The sequence below is a fragment of the Schistocerca serialis genome, chromosome 6 (assembly GCF_023864345.2).
Source record: "Schistocerca serialis cubense isolate TAMUIC-IGC-003099 chromosome 6, iqSchSeri2.2, whole genome shotgun sequence".
NCBI lineage: Eukaryota > Metazoa > Arthropoda > Insecta > Orthoptera > Acrididae > Schistocerca > Schistocerca serialis.
Window position 1 is genome coordinate 685,294,693 of NC_064643.1, and position 16,915 is coordinate 685,311,607.

The 16,915-nt window shown below is 44.4% G+C and overlaps 1 protein-coding gene across 1 annotated transcript in view; it reads right to left on the reverse strand.

The window, feature by feature from the left end:
• Positions 1-16,915, reverse strand: part of LOC126483609 (CD109 antigen) — an 847,818-nt gene that overhangs the window by 442,125 nt on the left and 388,778 nt on the right. The window contains exon 3 of the mRNA XM_050106646.1: positions 14,374-14,413. The gene's annotated coding sequence lies outside the window, so the exon portion shown is untranslated. The remainder of the gene's footprint in view (positions 1-14,373; positions 14,414-16,915) is intronic.

The following is a 16,915-nucleotide window of genomic DNA, read 5'->3' on the forward strand; positions in this document are numbered from 1 at the left end:
TTTATTCACAACCGATAAAAAAGAGTTACATGTTTGCACCTGTTACTGTCCTTCAAAGTAGTCACCAGCGTTGTGTAGAACCCGTTGCCAGTGATGTGAAAGGCGTATTGTACCGTTAGTGGAGCCTGTTCTGTTGATGGTGCGAATGTGCTATGGCTGCTCACCAACCATCAGGTCTATTTATATATACACAAATCAAAAAAAGTTTTGCATCACCCCGGTTCCCAGAACTCCTGAAGATAGACGTTGATCGTGGATACTGTATCACAGACAAAGTCCCTTTGACTGTTCAGAGATGTCACTAAACCCGCCCAAAGATGTCAACAACCATGCATGAGCAGCGCCTATTAGACGGAGGGGGGTCCGACAGCCGATCAGTTCCAGTAATTCCACCAGCAAGGAGGTACACGGCTCGTGTTGTCTGTACTTCATCCATGCCTAAACGGTCAATACCGCGGTTCGATCGCGTCCGCATTGTTACTTTCTGCCAGGAAGGGCTCCCAACAAGGGAAGTGTCCAGGCGTCTCGGAGTGAACCAAAGCGATGTTGTTGGGACATGGAGATACAGAGAGACAGGAACTGTCGATGACATGCCTCGCTCACGCCGCCCAAGGGCTACTACTGCAGTGGATGACCGCTACCTACGGATTATGGCTCGGAGGAACCCTGACAGCAACACCACCGTGTTGAATACTGCTTTTCGTGCAGCCGCAGGACGTCGTCTTACGACGCAAACGGTGGGCAAAAGGTTGCATGATGCACAATTTTACTCACGACATCCATGACGAGGTCCATCTTTGCAAACACGACACCAATCAGTGCAGTACAGATGGGCCCAACATCAAGCCAAATGGACCACTCAGGACTGACATCACGTTCTCTTCACCGATGAATGTCGCATATGCCTTCAAGCAGACAATCGTCGGAGACGTGTTTGGAGGCAACGCGGTCAGGCTGAACGCCACACCCTGTCCAGCGAGTGCAGCAAGGTGGAGGTTCCCTGCTGTTTTGGGGTGGCATTATGTGGGACCGACGTACGCCGCTGATAGTCATGGAACAAAAAAATGTTCAAATGTGTGTGTGAAATCTTATGGGACTTAACTGCTAAGGTCATCAGTCCCTAAGCTTACACACTACTTAACTTAAATTATCCTAACGACAAACACACACACACACACACACACACACACACACACATGCTCGAGGGAGGACTCGAACCTCCGCCGGGACCACCCGCACAGTCCATGACTGCATCGCCCTAGACCGCTCGGCTAAGCCCGCGCGGCAGTCATGGAACACGCCGTAACGCCTGTACAATACGAGAATTCCATCCTCCGACCAATAGTGCAACCATATCGGCAGCATATTGGCGAGGCATTCGTCTTCATGGACGACAATTCGCGCCCCCATCGTGCACGTCTTGTGAATGTCTTCCTTCAGGATAACGACATTGCTCGACTAGAGTGGCCAGCATGTTCTCCGGACATGAACGCTATCGAACATGTCTGAGATGGATCGAAAAGGGCTGTTTATGGACGACGTGGTCCACCAACGACTCTGAGGGATCTACGCCGAATCGCCGTTGAAGAGTGAGACAATCTGGACTAACAGCGCCTTGATGAACTTGTGGATAGTAGACCACGAAGAATACAGGCATGCATGAATGCAAGAGTACGTGCTACTGGGTATTAGAGGTATCGGTGTGTACAGCAATCTGGACCGCCACCTCTGAATGCCTCGCTGTATGATGGTACACCACGCAACGTGTGGTTTTCATGAGCAATAAAATGATGTTCATGTTGATCTCTATTCCAGTTTTCTGTACAGGTTCCGGAACTCACGGAACCGACGTGATGCAAAACTGTTTTTGGTGTGTGTGTATATATCCCAGGCTGCGGCGTCGGCGGCGGCCGCAACCTGCGACGTGCTTGCAGCAGCAGCTTATCTGCACACACAAGACGCTATCTGGTGGCCCCAGTGTCGCACAGTTAACATCTGGGTCCTCTTCCTAAACAGGACAAGTGACAAAGGGGTTGTCCCGTAGGAAATTTAGCAATTTGAAACCATTACGAATATAAATAAGTTTTGTAGACGCTTGATGAAAAAGAAAACTCCTTTACACAATGAAGAACGAACTGTGGACCCAGCGCACTCCACAAAATTGTGTCGAAAAGAACGGTGTACCTGATCTACGCCAATAACATAGCAATTATAATTAGAAATCTGAAGCAATCAGAAATGGTGTAAAACATGGTCCTACTTTCACTCATCTGTTATTTCTGATAGTACATACATGACCTTCCGCTATCGTGTGGTCACAAGATCCAAATGACATCGTTCCTGCAGTCGATATAATTATAGGAATAAAACTCAAAACCAGTCCCCTTATTCAAAAAGGCAGAAAAAATTTCAGAACATGAATAGAACTTCCAAGGCATCATAAATTGATTTCGGAATGAGCTGCATACAATTCAGTACTGCTAGAAATTTACAAGCTGGCAAAAATACTACGCCCAAACTGTGAAACATATAAAGCAGGTAGTGTTCAGTTTTAGCGGCTACAAACAGTTCCCCAGATCAGAAAAAATCTGTACCTTAAAATTAATGACTCTACTTCAGGAATACGAACGATCACGATTACTGCGATGGGCGATTTAAAGAACGGAGAAACCAGTTTATGTCGCTGACATTCACCAACGAGTTGCGGGATAACTGTTTTGGGAGAGACTTACTGGGATAATACATCATTACTAGGGGATAAATGAATCTCTGCAGTTGCAGAAATGATTCAGACACGTGTCAACACTTGTATTCACCATTCTACCAGAACATCTGAAATGATTTGAGGGCAATGTCGCAGAGTTTACTACTGGACTGCACAAGGTGTCCTAGGAGAAATCGTCAGTATTCGTGGATACGACAAGAACGGTCATTCGAAGCAACAACGTCCAGTTATCACGAGCTCTAACATGCCTGGGTACCTTAAGAACTAGGAGCGCTTCTTCAGTGGAAGAGATGTGTTTCACAGTAACGAAGATGAACAAGTGCTGGTAGCTGTTAAGGTACCAAGGCATATTTGTCCCCATCTTTCCTGGACATTTTTTCTTGTTTTGGTCTATACTAACACTTCCCAAACTATGGGAAGAAAAGAGCTTCCAGTGGAAGCTATTTGATTCACAGTATCGAAGATGGAGAACTGATCATAGCACTGTAATGAAGAAGTGCTCATAGCACGGTATGCCCTTTGGAGCCCATGTTCCCTGGACTTTTTTTGCTTCGAATGATCGTTCCTGTCACACACGTGAATATTGGCCATTCCTCCTGCGACACGCTATGTAAGTTTGTTACGTGACTGAATAACTAAATAGAAAATTCTAAAATTACCGTTTTTTGCCCTGCTACAACTTTCCACATTACAAAAGACCCCTCTCTGCGAGATACGTGGGTTACGACTGACGTAATGTAAGTACAAACGAAATTTTTGCTACAAATATTGCACTCGCTGGGCAGGAACTATTTATGGGATTGTCATTTTACCGCACGAAGTGATAAACTTACACAGAGAGATGAGGCTTCAATCACAAACGCATCACTGAAAGCGGCAGATGTGAGTGCGATTTCGGTAAATTACTACAGACACAGAGTGTAAAATGAGCTCGTTCGCTCTCGCAACAGACGCCCGCTGAATGTGCGTCAACTGAAGTCACTCCGACGATTACACAATACTCTCTCTCTCTCTCTCTCTCTCTCTCTCTCTCTCTCTCTCTCTCTCTCTCTCTCAACTGGCCGAAATTGCGAATCCATTTCCCGGCGGAAATGCGTGATGGACAGCTGTCAGCAGCAGAGGACAGACGGAATGTAGCGCCGACGGGTACTCTATTTAAACGTTTAAAGACTGTTAACGAAGCCGAAAGCCCAAGGCGAACGTGGGCTGGTGGTCCACTTCGGTAATAAATGTCCAGTTATTAGTCCATACGTATGAGGTACAATCCTTGATTGTCGTCGTGTTTCTTTTGTGACATAACTCTGCCAGTCTGATTTAATGCTTACATGCAAATGCACTTTGCTGTTTCAGAATAAATTTTCACCTTGCAATCGGTAGAGCATTTTCCCGCTAAATACAAAGCCTCCAGGTTCGAGTTCTGGTCCGAACCTGTCAGGAAACTTGTTTGTCCTCCGTAGAATGTCCTTTCGATCGAGTCAGGCTGCGGTGTGATCAAGCCACTGGACTCCCACCAGATAGCGCCGGAGTTCAAATCCCGAAAGGTTTGATGCAGTCCGTCACTATTAATTGTCATGTCTCCTCTTCTGCTACACGTGCATCTGTTATTTGTGATCAGTTATTTGTGATATATATACTTATCTCTGCCTTCCCAGACAATTTTTGGCCGCTGCTAAGATGAAAGTTATTCTTTCGTTTAAAACACTTTTGTATTTATACACTAATGTTACGGTCGCTGGAGAAAAATTCAGTCACTTGATGTTCAGCGACTCAGCTTTATTTAAGCGTTTCGAGTAAACAAATCTTCCGAATATCCGCAGATATGTTACAAAAGTCGCGAGTAACGCACTTATTCACAATAGCTAACAAATAGTAAACTGACAAAAGTTTAAAAGAACATGAATTAAAATGAACGTCCCAAAGAAGGCAGGGGGCTTACGACACACAGTACGGCGTCGTGTACAAGTGACCACCTTTGAGAGTACAACTGAGTAGGCAAACACGACGTTACGTACAAGGTGACAAAAATGGCCACCATACGAGGTGGCGTGCATGGCAGCACAACGCACAGGCGTTCGACATGTCAAACACAAGCATAAAAATATTTAAAAAGGAACGCATACTAAAAAGGAAGTAATACAACCAGTACCATAAAATACATCATTACAAATATGTCAAAACGAGAGAATATAAGACAGAGATCTGCGGTTAAGTATTGGGGCGAGCAGAGGAAGCTGGGCGGCACAGTAGTCGTGTGTCGTATTACATGAAACTCAAAATCAATATGAATTATATTTTATAAATGAAAGAATATTATAAAGTTAGTCTAGCAGAATAGAGTACACATAGTTAAATACGAATGAGAGAAAAAGGGGAAATGCACATTGCGAACTTTATTACGTGTGCTCACAGATAGTGAAAGGAGTAAGACAGTACATAATTAAAATAAATACGATTTTTCACAAGACGTAACAAGAATAGGGAGCATAGAGACTTCAGTGTATGTAACTGTAATGGGAAACTTAGAGAGACAAAAACCGTTTACGTTAGCGTTTGTGTATGCTAAGAATTTGAGTGAACGTAAAACGATGACAAAGTGCTGATGTATTGTTTACCAAAGCTAACAATCTCAATAAGAAGCAAAGATAAAGAGGGAGGGGGATGAAGGAAGGGGTAAAAGATTTTTTTTAGAAAAAAGACCAAGAGACGGGCATGACAGATGAAAAACAAAAAAAAGATAAAAATGGAGGAAAAGTGAAAGCGGTGCAAAATCCATACGTGGAGGAATGAACCAATGCAGGAAAATCAATAAGTAGCATAAAGTGCAACCAGGAAATTATCTATGCAAGGGCATGAAATACACTTAAAAACCATTGGCGAGGCTTACAATAATTATCTGTTAGTAGATTAGGCCCCTCCCCAGTGACTGTTAAATCCTAAAAATTTGAACTCCATTAGTCTTCCAACTCAACAATAAACTGGATTTCAACATACATCTGAAGGCAAATGCAAATTTACTAACGTCGTCTTTGCTACTTCGATGGGGCGCATAACTGTCAAATACGTATTTGTGATAAAGCACCATATTCCTCGCTACATCTAGGTGAAAGCTAAAAACAATATTTTCTTAATTATTAATAAAAATACCCGCTAGGGTACCTGAAACGGAACTGTCCATGGCCAGTCCGCCTTTTTGGTGGTGAAATAACTGAAGGGTAAAGATGACCGTATTAGAGAACTTTTAACATTGCAGCGTGTCAGCAATCGTGAATAATTTAATGATTATAAAGAATCCGCCTCGATTGCAAATAGAAACCGAGTGTTGACCTAGGTTTCGGCGCGGATACCCACGCCTCCTTCGGAATACACTAACACTACAAACTGCCTATAGAGGCATGGTCCATCATTAATACAGAACGCCCAAAAGGGCAAACGACTCGCATAAAACGTAAAATAAACGGTACGTGTGTACCATGTCAATGGTTGTACTTCGCTCAAACGTCTGAAGCGTGCTTCCTCACTCCCGCTAACGTTCGGTGGACCGCGGGCTCCCAGGTAAACAGAGGTGGCGCCGGCATCTAAGCTGTGAGAATGCCAGAAAGGAACACGCATGCGCAAATTGAGAATTCGTCTTCTTCCATGTGATTGGCGTAAAATGTGTTACGAAAGTGATCCGATGACCGGGTCAAAGGCGCAGGAAGTTAATGCGTGTGTGTGTATAATGTCCTAGCTCGAGGACGATTTTATAGAACTATAGAACGTGGATAGGCTGAAACTATATATGTGGGATAGCAAATTCCACGTATGGTCAAAACGCATGTACGCAGGACAGACAAAATACCATCAGCTAGAAGCAGGCTAAAAATATGGGGGATGAATAACCCATTTTTCAATTACTTGTGATCGGTGATAGTATTTGGAATCAACTGTTATTAGATGGAGAAAGCAGGCCAAATGGCATATTCGTTTTAGAAAGAACACTGATATTATTATATTTCAATACAGCGAAACATATTTGGTGACAAAAATACGCATTTTGTTGCAGTCGCAAGACAGATTTAAAATACCTTCACTGCTTTCAGAAATAACCTCAGAAAAAAGTAGGCCTCTTGAAAGAAATGTGTAACGTGGGGAAGAGTTGTGTATACTAACACTGTAGGTGACAGATAGTAAAATGTTGCTTCTACTATGTTCATTATTGTCGGTTATTACCCACTGTGTTATGTCTATCATCCTACAGGTATTGTGTGGTTTTTCTTTCAAGAAATACATGAGTACATAGCGTACAAACTGCCAAAATTTTCTTCGTCTTGTGGTCCATACTTTCTAATATATAAGTAACTTTTGAAGAGCCAAAATGTACTAGAATAAATAAAATGTCTATAAAACACTGCACTGTACAACGTACTTGCCGTGAGATGGTCGCAATTCCTAAAATCCATCGCCCGTGGCCTCTGGCCTGCTGAGGAGCACCGCAGTCCTGGGTCCGTGGATAAACCATGAAAATCCGCCACATTACGTCACACACAGACAGACCCGGTCTGCGGGCAGATCTGTGAGACTAGATCAGACAGGCAGGGCACGCACGTCGTACGATGTCGTGGTCTCCTGACCTTCATTGCTTACATATTCCGCCCTCACAATCATATTCCGCACATCAAGACGCTTCACTCGAACCCAAACTCGATAAGATAAAGTCAATGTTGTATGAATTCATGTAAACGATATGCAAATAACTAATAAATCGCAAGTGCGCACCGTGGTTGAAATACTCGAGGCTGGCGTACACACATACATTCCAGACACGACGGTCACAGGAGCTTTTAGTTCGAGAGAGGCAACCGCACGCCAGGAGGCCGGTCCCAACCCATCTACGTCGGCCGGCGAGCGCCCGTAGAGCAGACAGCGTTTGCCCGAGTGAAAGGACGACCCCGTGTTCGGCTTAAAAGCAAATTCCGCTAATTTGTGTGGGAGCGGCCAGCCTACGCATTCTTTACACATAGCACGCAGTTTCAGAGATTTTCACAGGGAGACAGCAAACGCCAAACGCTGATACTACAGATTTCCGGATTGGTCGCCTTAAACGAAACGTCGTTCTCCCGTTTTAGAACAGCAATGCTGGTTGGCAGACGATATTTCTGACGCCTTGAGCTGAAGGAGTAATGGAAGAGACCGAAAGATATACCCCTTCACGTCTGGCGTGGAGAGGGGCCATTCCGTTGTCGCTCTTGGAGCGAGAACACGTAACGAGAGCGTGCGCGCTCGTACGTGTACTCAAAGAGCGAGGAACAAGTCTCTCCTCAGTAATTCACTGGGAGAGTACCTCTGTCGAGAGCGAATCGAAATGCCACTCTATATTGGGTCCTTGCGATTAAGCGTTGTTCACTGTGTTGGCCGCCACACTTATTGCGCGGTGTGAACGGACAGAGTTATAGTTAAACGCCAATAGTTAGACTAGGGGCGAATAGGAGACCTTGACTTCATCAAGGCGTAGGGAGAGTTTGATTGGCGAAGGTCAGTCCAGATAGGAAGAGAGTTATCTTATTTGTCAGCAGCGAGCGCCGCAGACAGCAGTCGTCGCAGCTTACGGTATTGTGCGCTACAGCTCTTGCGAGCCCCTTCTTATTTCCTCCGCAACAGTACACTTCACTGCAACTGCATTTCACACGCGACAGCCTCGACCATACCTAGCAACATTCTAATGGATAATTATTCAAGTTGAGTAGGCGCGGCTCTCAGCCATTCTGCCAAGTCAATAACAATCTTAAACTTTGTATAGAAATTTCATTAGCGAAACTTATCCTTGAGAGATAACTTCACATTCCGAAAAGAACCAGGAAATAACGTGTTCAGGTCATAGCTAAAAGTGCCATGATGATTTCTCAGAATTTTAGTAAAAGAAATAATAATTTTCGTTAGTTTCATGTTTTTCTTACACTAACACTACTCCAGTACTATCCAGTATACGTAAGACATTTTTTGAATTTTTGTGTCATTTCCTTACAGCGGACGACTCCAGCTGAAAGTTTTTCCGGCATTTCTCTTTAGAACGTTAGGAGCGTCTGTCTGACTTCTGTAGTAGTGTGAAGGTGGAAATTGCATCTTCCAGGAGCCACAGGGTAAAGGGTTCATCTCAGATTAATCCGTTGCGCAGAATGACAGAATAGCAACCTCACACGCTCACAACATTAGTGAGAAACTATGCGCTTCAGATCGGCAGGTCCGATCCGTTAGAGATACCAACATATATGGCCTCCGGTTTTGGCCCGTTACGCAAGTCCCCTTTTTTGGCCATCTATTCCCGTGTCACAGACACCATGTTCATGAAATGAGGCCGCGGTGATCACCCACGCAACAGATAATTTGCGCAAATACTCTGAGAACTAATACCGTAAAGATGATCGCGGAGCAGCAGACAGGCACACAAAAAAGACAATCACTCTCACAATTAAATTTTTGGCCGTAGCCTTTGTCAGAAAACCAGAGAGCACACACATTCACACAATCACTCAGACATAACTCATGCACACATGACCGTTGTCTCCGGTCGCTGCGTCAACAATCACTGAGAATCAGATCCAAACAAACTACTCCTCACGCCTCCCAACCTCTCGTCGACAACTGCTAGTCTAGCAGCAAGTAGTGGTGGCAGCACTGACTTCAAGCTGTGTGGAGGGGTGGGAGGGGGAGAAGCAGTAAGAATGAGAGAGTAGGGAAGCGGCCCAAGTACTCCGCTGCGCCCAGCCAGCGATGATGACATCTCAGTAAACAAACAATTTCATGCTACTGAGACAAAAGCGAGATTTTTCCAGTGCTTTTTTTCCAACTTTCCCTGATACGTTTGAAATTCCCTGATTTTCAGAACTTGTGGCAACCCTGTGTGAAGTTACTGCACTGGTATCCCATCCGACCTATATGGCTTTCCTGTGCTGAGCGATTTAAGGTTATTTTCCTTTCCGCGATCACTTATTTCATTATCTTTCATTTCGCTTTCGTGTGGTGACTGAAAAGAAGAACACTTTACAATCTTCTACAGTGAAACAAATTCTGAAGGTCGAATTAGCATTTCGGCCTTTTGTCTGTACACCAATTTTGATTCCATAACGAACCACTATGCACTGAGACCGTAGATTAATTAATGACAGACACAGCAAACAGTCGCAACCCCACTGGCTTTTTGTTATTCTTGCGTATCCAGATTCTGCAGTGCAATACTTTATGTTTGCTATGCGTCTGATGTAACCGCTGAACATGAATACTAATAGTTGAAATCTGGATATCCAACAATAGTTTTAAAAAACCAGTGGGATTGTAAATGACTGCTGTGTCCCTATTCTTCCTTTTGTCTGTCATATAGCGTTTCGATGCCATTCCTTTTACATGACAGCGTTTTTCTTCACGACGTGAAGCAGCTTCACGAAACTGCGTGAACGACGCTATCACGTGAAGAACCCTCACCTTCGTGACTTCAGAATGCACCCACGACCCGAGTTCCCGGGTTCGATTCCCGGCGGGGTAAGGGATTTTTCTCTGCCTCGTGATGACTGGGTGTTGTGTGATGTCCTTAGGTTAGTTAGGTTTAAGTAGTTCTAAGTTCTAGGGGACTGATGACCATAGATGTTAAGTCCCATAGTGCTCAGAGCCATTTGAACCATTTTTGCACCCACGAGTTCCAAGATGGGGTGAAGCGCTGACCGGTCCGCTGAAAACCGGCTGAATATTTCTCTGTTGCAGGAAGAGGGAAGAGAATAATTGACTTCTACTGGCATCAGCTCCAGACAACTTCCCCGTTATATTCGCCGTTCACGGCATAACTGTGTGAACTCTCGCACTGAAAATATTGCAAGTTGTCACCATCGTATCCAACAGCTTTTCAATACACTCGCAGCAAAACTTCCTCCGTCTGTTTAATGTTTTTTCAGTTATTATTTCAAAATATTTCATGAACGAAACCGCTTCACGCAGTATTATACTCACGTAATTAAAAACAAATGAGAGAGAGTGTCAATTTTAATTTGGCAGATTTTTCGCCAATTAATTAGGAATATTTGCGAGACTATCTTTTTAATGGCAGCAAATGAAATAACAAATTATTATTTTTTAGATGGCGGAGATATCACATGCTTTCCGAACACGACAATGTTTACCCAGAGCAATCGAAGCACGATGATTTGCTTGGACACGACGAAATTAGAAGACGGCAGCTGTGTTACAGGCGTAATAAAATGAAGCAAGGAGCTGGGCGTCTTAAATGTCACGCACATCCAGTTTATCGTGGTCCGGCGGTGCAAGGAGCCTGAAGGGATGATCCTTCATAAAATTACAGCGTGACTGAAATAGGCATGAGCCCGAGAAGAAACTGCAGCGCATGGATTGTAAACACACTGCCAAGGGGGGGGGGGGGGGAGGGGGGGGGGAGTACCCTTGGAAAGACTACCTCGATTTTGATCCCATTATGGCATATGACACCTGTGGGGTAGAAGCTGCACTGACAACGCTTCCGTCATCCGCCAACAGAGAGTACCGTGGCATAGCACTCCTCTTTAATAGGGAGTGCTTACAGCCAGAAGGCTCAGAATGGTGCAAATGTGTGAAACAAGCAGGCAACCATGCCACGGAGACGTACTCGTGCTTCGTACAGCCAAGTGAACGAATTTGAAAGGGGTCAAATTGTGGCCTTTGGAGTAGCGAGATGGTCCTTTCGGAGTACTGCCACACAATTTGGACGTGCAGCGTCAGCTGTACAACGATGCTGGTACGTTGTCACATGAACGTTCTCACACCCCTAAAAGAGGTTCTGGACGTTCACGCAGCACAGACGCCCTCTAGGATCGTCGCATTGTAAAGGCAGCAGCGGCAGATTGTACAGCTACCACAGCATAGATAAGAGGACGCTTGAGCCCAGACATGTCAACAACAACTGCTACGAACCGGCTGTTAGCAGTGGGACTAGGGGCACGCACATCTACAGCCCATCTTCCACTCACGCCACAGCATGGACGTCCATGGCTCGACTGGTGCCGTCAGAGGATCACTTGGAAGATGGAACAGAGCGCCGTGGTCTTCAGCGATGACAGCAGATTCTGCCTGTACCAAAGTGATGGTCGTTTGCCCCGTAGATCTGGTGAGCACTGTTTCGTGGAGCGCATTCGTCCAAGACACCGGTCCCACCCCAGGCCATACTGCGAAAAGCTACAACTCTCGTTCACCTTTCTAAAGCGGGCGCTAGCCAGTGCTCGGCAAGTGCAGAATGTTGTTCGACCCGTTCTTTCGCCATTCTTGTAACAGGTAGGTGATGCGCTGTTCCAACAGGATAATGCTCGGCCACATACTGCCCGTGAAACTCAACGTGCTCTGCAACACCTGCAGCAACTTCCCTGGGCAGCACGATCTCTGGACTTGTCTCCAGTCGAACACGTGTGTGGCTATCGTGGGATGAGAAGTGACTCGTGTGACTTGTAAGCCAACAACTGTTACAGAACTACCTGCACAGGTCGGGCAGGCGTGGCATAACGTATCCCACGACAGTATTCGGCACCTGTACGATCGACTGGATGCCAGAGTCAGCACCTGCAGTGCCACCTGCGAAGGCTTACGCCACATACTAGTACGGGTGCTTCAGCATGGGCCGATACCTGGTACCTCAGAACCCGCTTGTACTATTTATCTCTAAATGTTGTCATTTCATGTATTCCATATACACTGTTGCAAGAATAAATCTATAGTTCGCTGAAAACGTCTAAAAGGAAGTACTTTTTTTTTCCAGCCGGGAACATGCTATTCATCTCTCTTCACGTCCTTGGTGACTTTTAAATGAAACCGTGGCCGAGCGGTTCTAGACGCTTCAGTCTCGAACCGCGCGACCGCTATGGTCGCAGGTTCGATCCTGCCTCGGGCATGGATGTGTGTGATGCCCTTAGGTTAGTTAGGTTTAAGCAGTTCTAAGTTCTAGGGGACTGATGACCTCAGATGTTAAGTCCCTTAGTGCTCAGAGCTATTTGAACCATTTTTAGATGAAACCATCGTGTGCTTTCGCATATAATGTATGTACTGCTTCGCGGTTTAATTTTCACCTCAATTACGTGGAAACTACTTTATAAATAAGGAGTTTTCTAGCTTATTGCAGACACATGGGAGAGTAAACGCGGTATGGATACTTCACTTCAGTGGAAAAAAAAATGTCTGAGCACCCACAGTACTAAGAAACAAAAAGAGGCTAAATAGAGAATAAAAAGGGACTTTACATACAAGGCAAAGTATAAATTTCATGTCTGAAAACAGTTACAACTATGAAAAATAAATGCAGCTGTCTGATGGTGCGATATTTATCTGCACTCTTCTTCAACTGTACCTTGTTTAAAACAGTAACAATTTAAAACAAGAAAAAGCAAAATAGGACTACTTGGAAGAGAAGGCCGGCGAACAGGTTTGAAAGTCTCCACCGAAACACATAAACGTCAGAAATGCGAAAATTCTTAACAACAGATAGTGATGTAATAGATAATGAAAGGAAATTTAGAGCAGACTTTACAAAAAGTTGTTCAGGTATACGTCCAATAATGATAAGTACTGTAAGCATACGGTATAACTTACGATATTTGTAACTTAAGCCTTTTAGTTATAAAATTTTATATAAAACACCATAGGTCTAGCATTACCGGACTGTCTATGCGATTATGAATGTCTTGTGCCGAACTGTACGTTTGAAAAAGTTGAAATGCTAAAAAAGAAGTATTCTAAGAACGACGCTTGATCTCAGGTATGACATATTTCTGGAAATTAAGAAGTAAAAACGAAATATTTTAGAAGCAATACAGAATAGCAAATCTATGTGAATTAATGGAAACAGTTTTCTGCCGTACGTTACTTGCTTCTATATTGTCTTCTTCTTCTTCTTTGAGAAATAAACGGCTGTTTGTTTTCATGCCATACGCACTTCCTTCTTTTTATGCACTAAGCACCTCATCCTCAGTGGCCTGTATGGCATGTATACCCGTCTGGGGTTATGTGGCCACCTGTCGAAAGTGTTTGATGGCACTCGGATGCCTTGCACATCTTTGAGACGACGATGAGATGAAACGATTAGGAGAACACGCAGTCCCAAAGCGATGAAAACCCTGGAACCGGCCAGGAATCGAACCCGGGACGCGCGATCTACAGGCAGAGGCGCTGACCACAACACCGCGAGCGGAGGACCTGTTGGGCGAGGAAAAACTTCTTGGAGAACAACTTTTTTGTAGCTAAATCACTGTCTGACTCTACTTATGGATGTCTGAGATATGATTATCACACTACTTGTCGCCTTGGAATTTTGCATCAGGATCTCCGATTTCTGGCGCTAAGCGAGCTTATTTCGTGTGGACCAGTAATGCCACTTACTTGCCCAATGGAATGGTCGAGATATTACCATATATTAATCGGAAATCAGTAAAGAAAAAAAAACCACAGAGAGAAGCTCCTGAACACAATTCATGAAATGCATCGTTAACACGAAATGATGAAACTGCACGTCGGTTTCGACTTTTTTTCCTGTAGAAAAGCGGCAGAGTTGCCCCTTCTGCACTCATCTGGCACATTTATATACGTGACCTGTTTTATGTTACAAGACTTACCTTAGCATGGTTATATGAGAAATATTTCTGGACACTTACTGCCTCCAAGGACGGCTTTGTAGCGGCAGTCACTTCTCACCTGAAACAAATGCAACAGATTCGTCAATATTTCACTACCTCAGCCGCGTTCCTTTCAATAATGAATATCTAAAATCAGATAAATACGGGGTGTTCATATGACACCTATCTAGTTTATAAATGCAGTTAAGAAAACTATGAAACATGGCATCAAGTAAAGCAACTAACAAAGTTTTGTGCTAGATTTTCTTCTAAACGATTTCTTTCGTTTTGTTTCTGGTGCTAAAGAATTATCAGACATGAGCACGTCTCCAGTGAGAGCCTGACGTTTCGTGTGGTATGCGAAACGAAATCACCCTGTGTTGCCCACAGAAATTTCCGACGTGAATTTCAGAGGGAGCCACCAGACACTAAGACGACCAGGGCTTAGTATGACACGTTGCTAGCCACCCGGAGAGTAAATTGTAAACAGACAGACAGGCTTTAGCAGAAAACGTACTGGTGATAAAATGAAAGACTCAAGGGAAACGAATTGCAGTTTTGCCACAAATCTGTTATTGCGCTGTTGGACCGCATCGGGCAAAACCCAACTACACTGGTGTCCAGAATTAAAGCAACATACGGAAATTTTGCAAGGTTGCGTTTATTTTGCCACAAAACAGTGTAAACGGCTCATAGTAAAGTAGAAACAATGTCAATAACACAGAACGTAAACAACTGCAATGTGCATAACGATAGACAAAATGTTGTTCATTTATTCTAACTTAAACGGATACACACATTCCGACAACTGCTTAATGCACTCAGCATGGGGTGTTAGCACCTCTGGCAGCAATATAGGCCTGACAAACGACGGGGCATGCTGTGAGCAGAGTTGCTCGCAAGTCTGGGAGAGTGGTTGGTGGATGCTGACGTGATGCAACCTGTCTACCTAGCGCATCCCAGACATGCTCCATGGGGTTCAAATTGGGAGAGGGAGCAGGCCACGCCATGCATGCAGTATCTTGCGTCTCCAAGAAAACATCAGCCACCTGTGGTCTATGAGGTCAAACATTGTCGTCCATCAATACGAATTCTGTACCCACACCACCTCGAAACAAACGCACATGAGGTCCCAGAACCTCGACACGATGCCTGACACCAGTTAAACCTTGCTGATGCACCCATACAATTTTATGGAGAGATGTTCGAGTGGTCACCATAATCCCTGCCCACACCATTACGGATCCTCCTCGATAGCGGTCTCTTTCCATGATGTTTGGATTCCGAAATCGTGTTCCACGTTCCCTCCAGATGTGAATGTGTCGAGAGTGACTCTGCAGACCAAATCGGGACTCATCTGCTACAAGAACATTGGCCCACTGTTGGACCGTCAGGGGGCATATTGACGACACCACTCTATGCGTTCCCTTCTGTGAAGACGCATCAGAGGTACATAAACAGAAGGTCTCCGACAATAAAGGTTACTCTGGCGAAGCATTCTGTACACCGCTTGCCTCGATACAAGTCCAGTGGATGCTGCGAAGTTGGACGCCAGTTTCAGTGCAGTACTAAGATGGTACCGACGTGCCTTCAGAGCCAAATAACGGTCATCTCTTCTAAAGTCACACTCGGCCGGCCCTGTATCTTCGTGATTCTGTTTCGGTTTCTATAAATTGTCGCCACACCGGAGAAACAACAAAAGGATTCACTTTAAGCTTTCGGGCCACATCAGTTTGCGACTGCCCTGCTTTCATTCTTCTTATGGCCCTCCAAATACGAACACGAATTCTTTACAGACGAATGGAAAAACTGGTAGAAGCCGACTCGGGGAAGATCAGTTTGGATTACGTAGAAATATTGGAACACGTGGGGCAATACTGACCCTACGACTTATCTTAGAAAATAGATTAATGAAAGGCAAACCTACGTTTCTAGCGTTTGTAGACTTAGAGAAAGCTTTTGACAATGTTGACTGGAATACTCCCTTTCAAATCCTGAAGGTGGCAGGGGTAAAATACAGGGAGCGAAAGGCTATTTACAATTTGTGCAGAAACCAGATGGCAGTTATAAGAGTGGGGAAGGGAGTGAGACAGGATTGTAGCCTATCCCAGAAGTTATCCAATCTGAATACTGAGCAAGCAGTAACAGAAACAAAAGAAATAATTCGGAGTAGGAATTAAAATCCATGGAGAAGAAATAAAAAATTTGAGGTTTGCCGATGACATAATTCTGTCAGAGACAGCGAAGGACCTGGAAGAGCAGCTGAACGGAATGGACGGTGTCTTGAAAGGAGGATATAAGATGAACATCAACAAAAGCAAAACGAGGATAATGGAATGTAGTCGAATTAAATCGGGCGATGCTGAGGGAATTAGATTAGGAAATAAGACGGTTAAAGTAGTAAATGAGTTCTGCTATTTGGGGAGCAAAATAACTTATGGTGGTCGAAGTAGGGAAGATTAAAATGTAGACTGGCAATGGCAAGGAAAGCGTTTCTGCAGACGAGAAATTTGTTAACATCGAGTATAGATTTAAGTGCCAGGAAGTCATTTCTGAAAGTATTTGTATGGAGTGTAGCCAT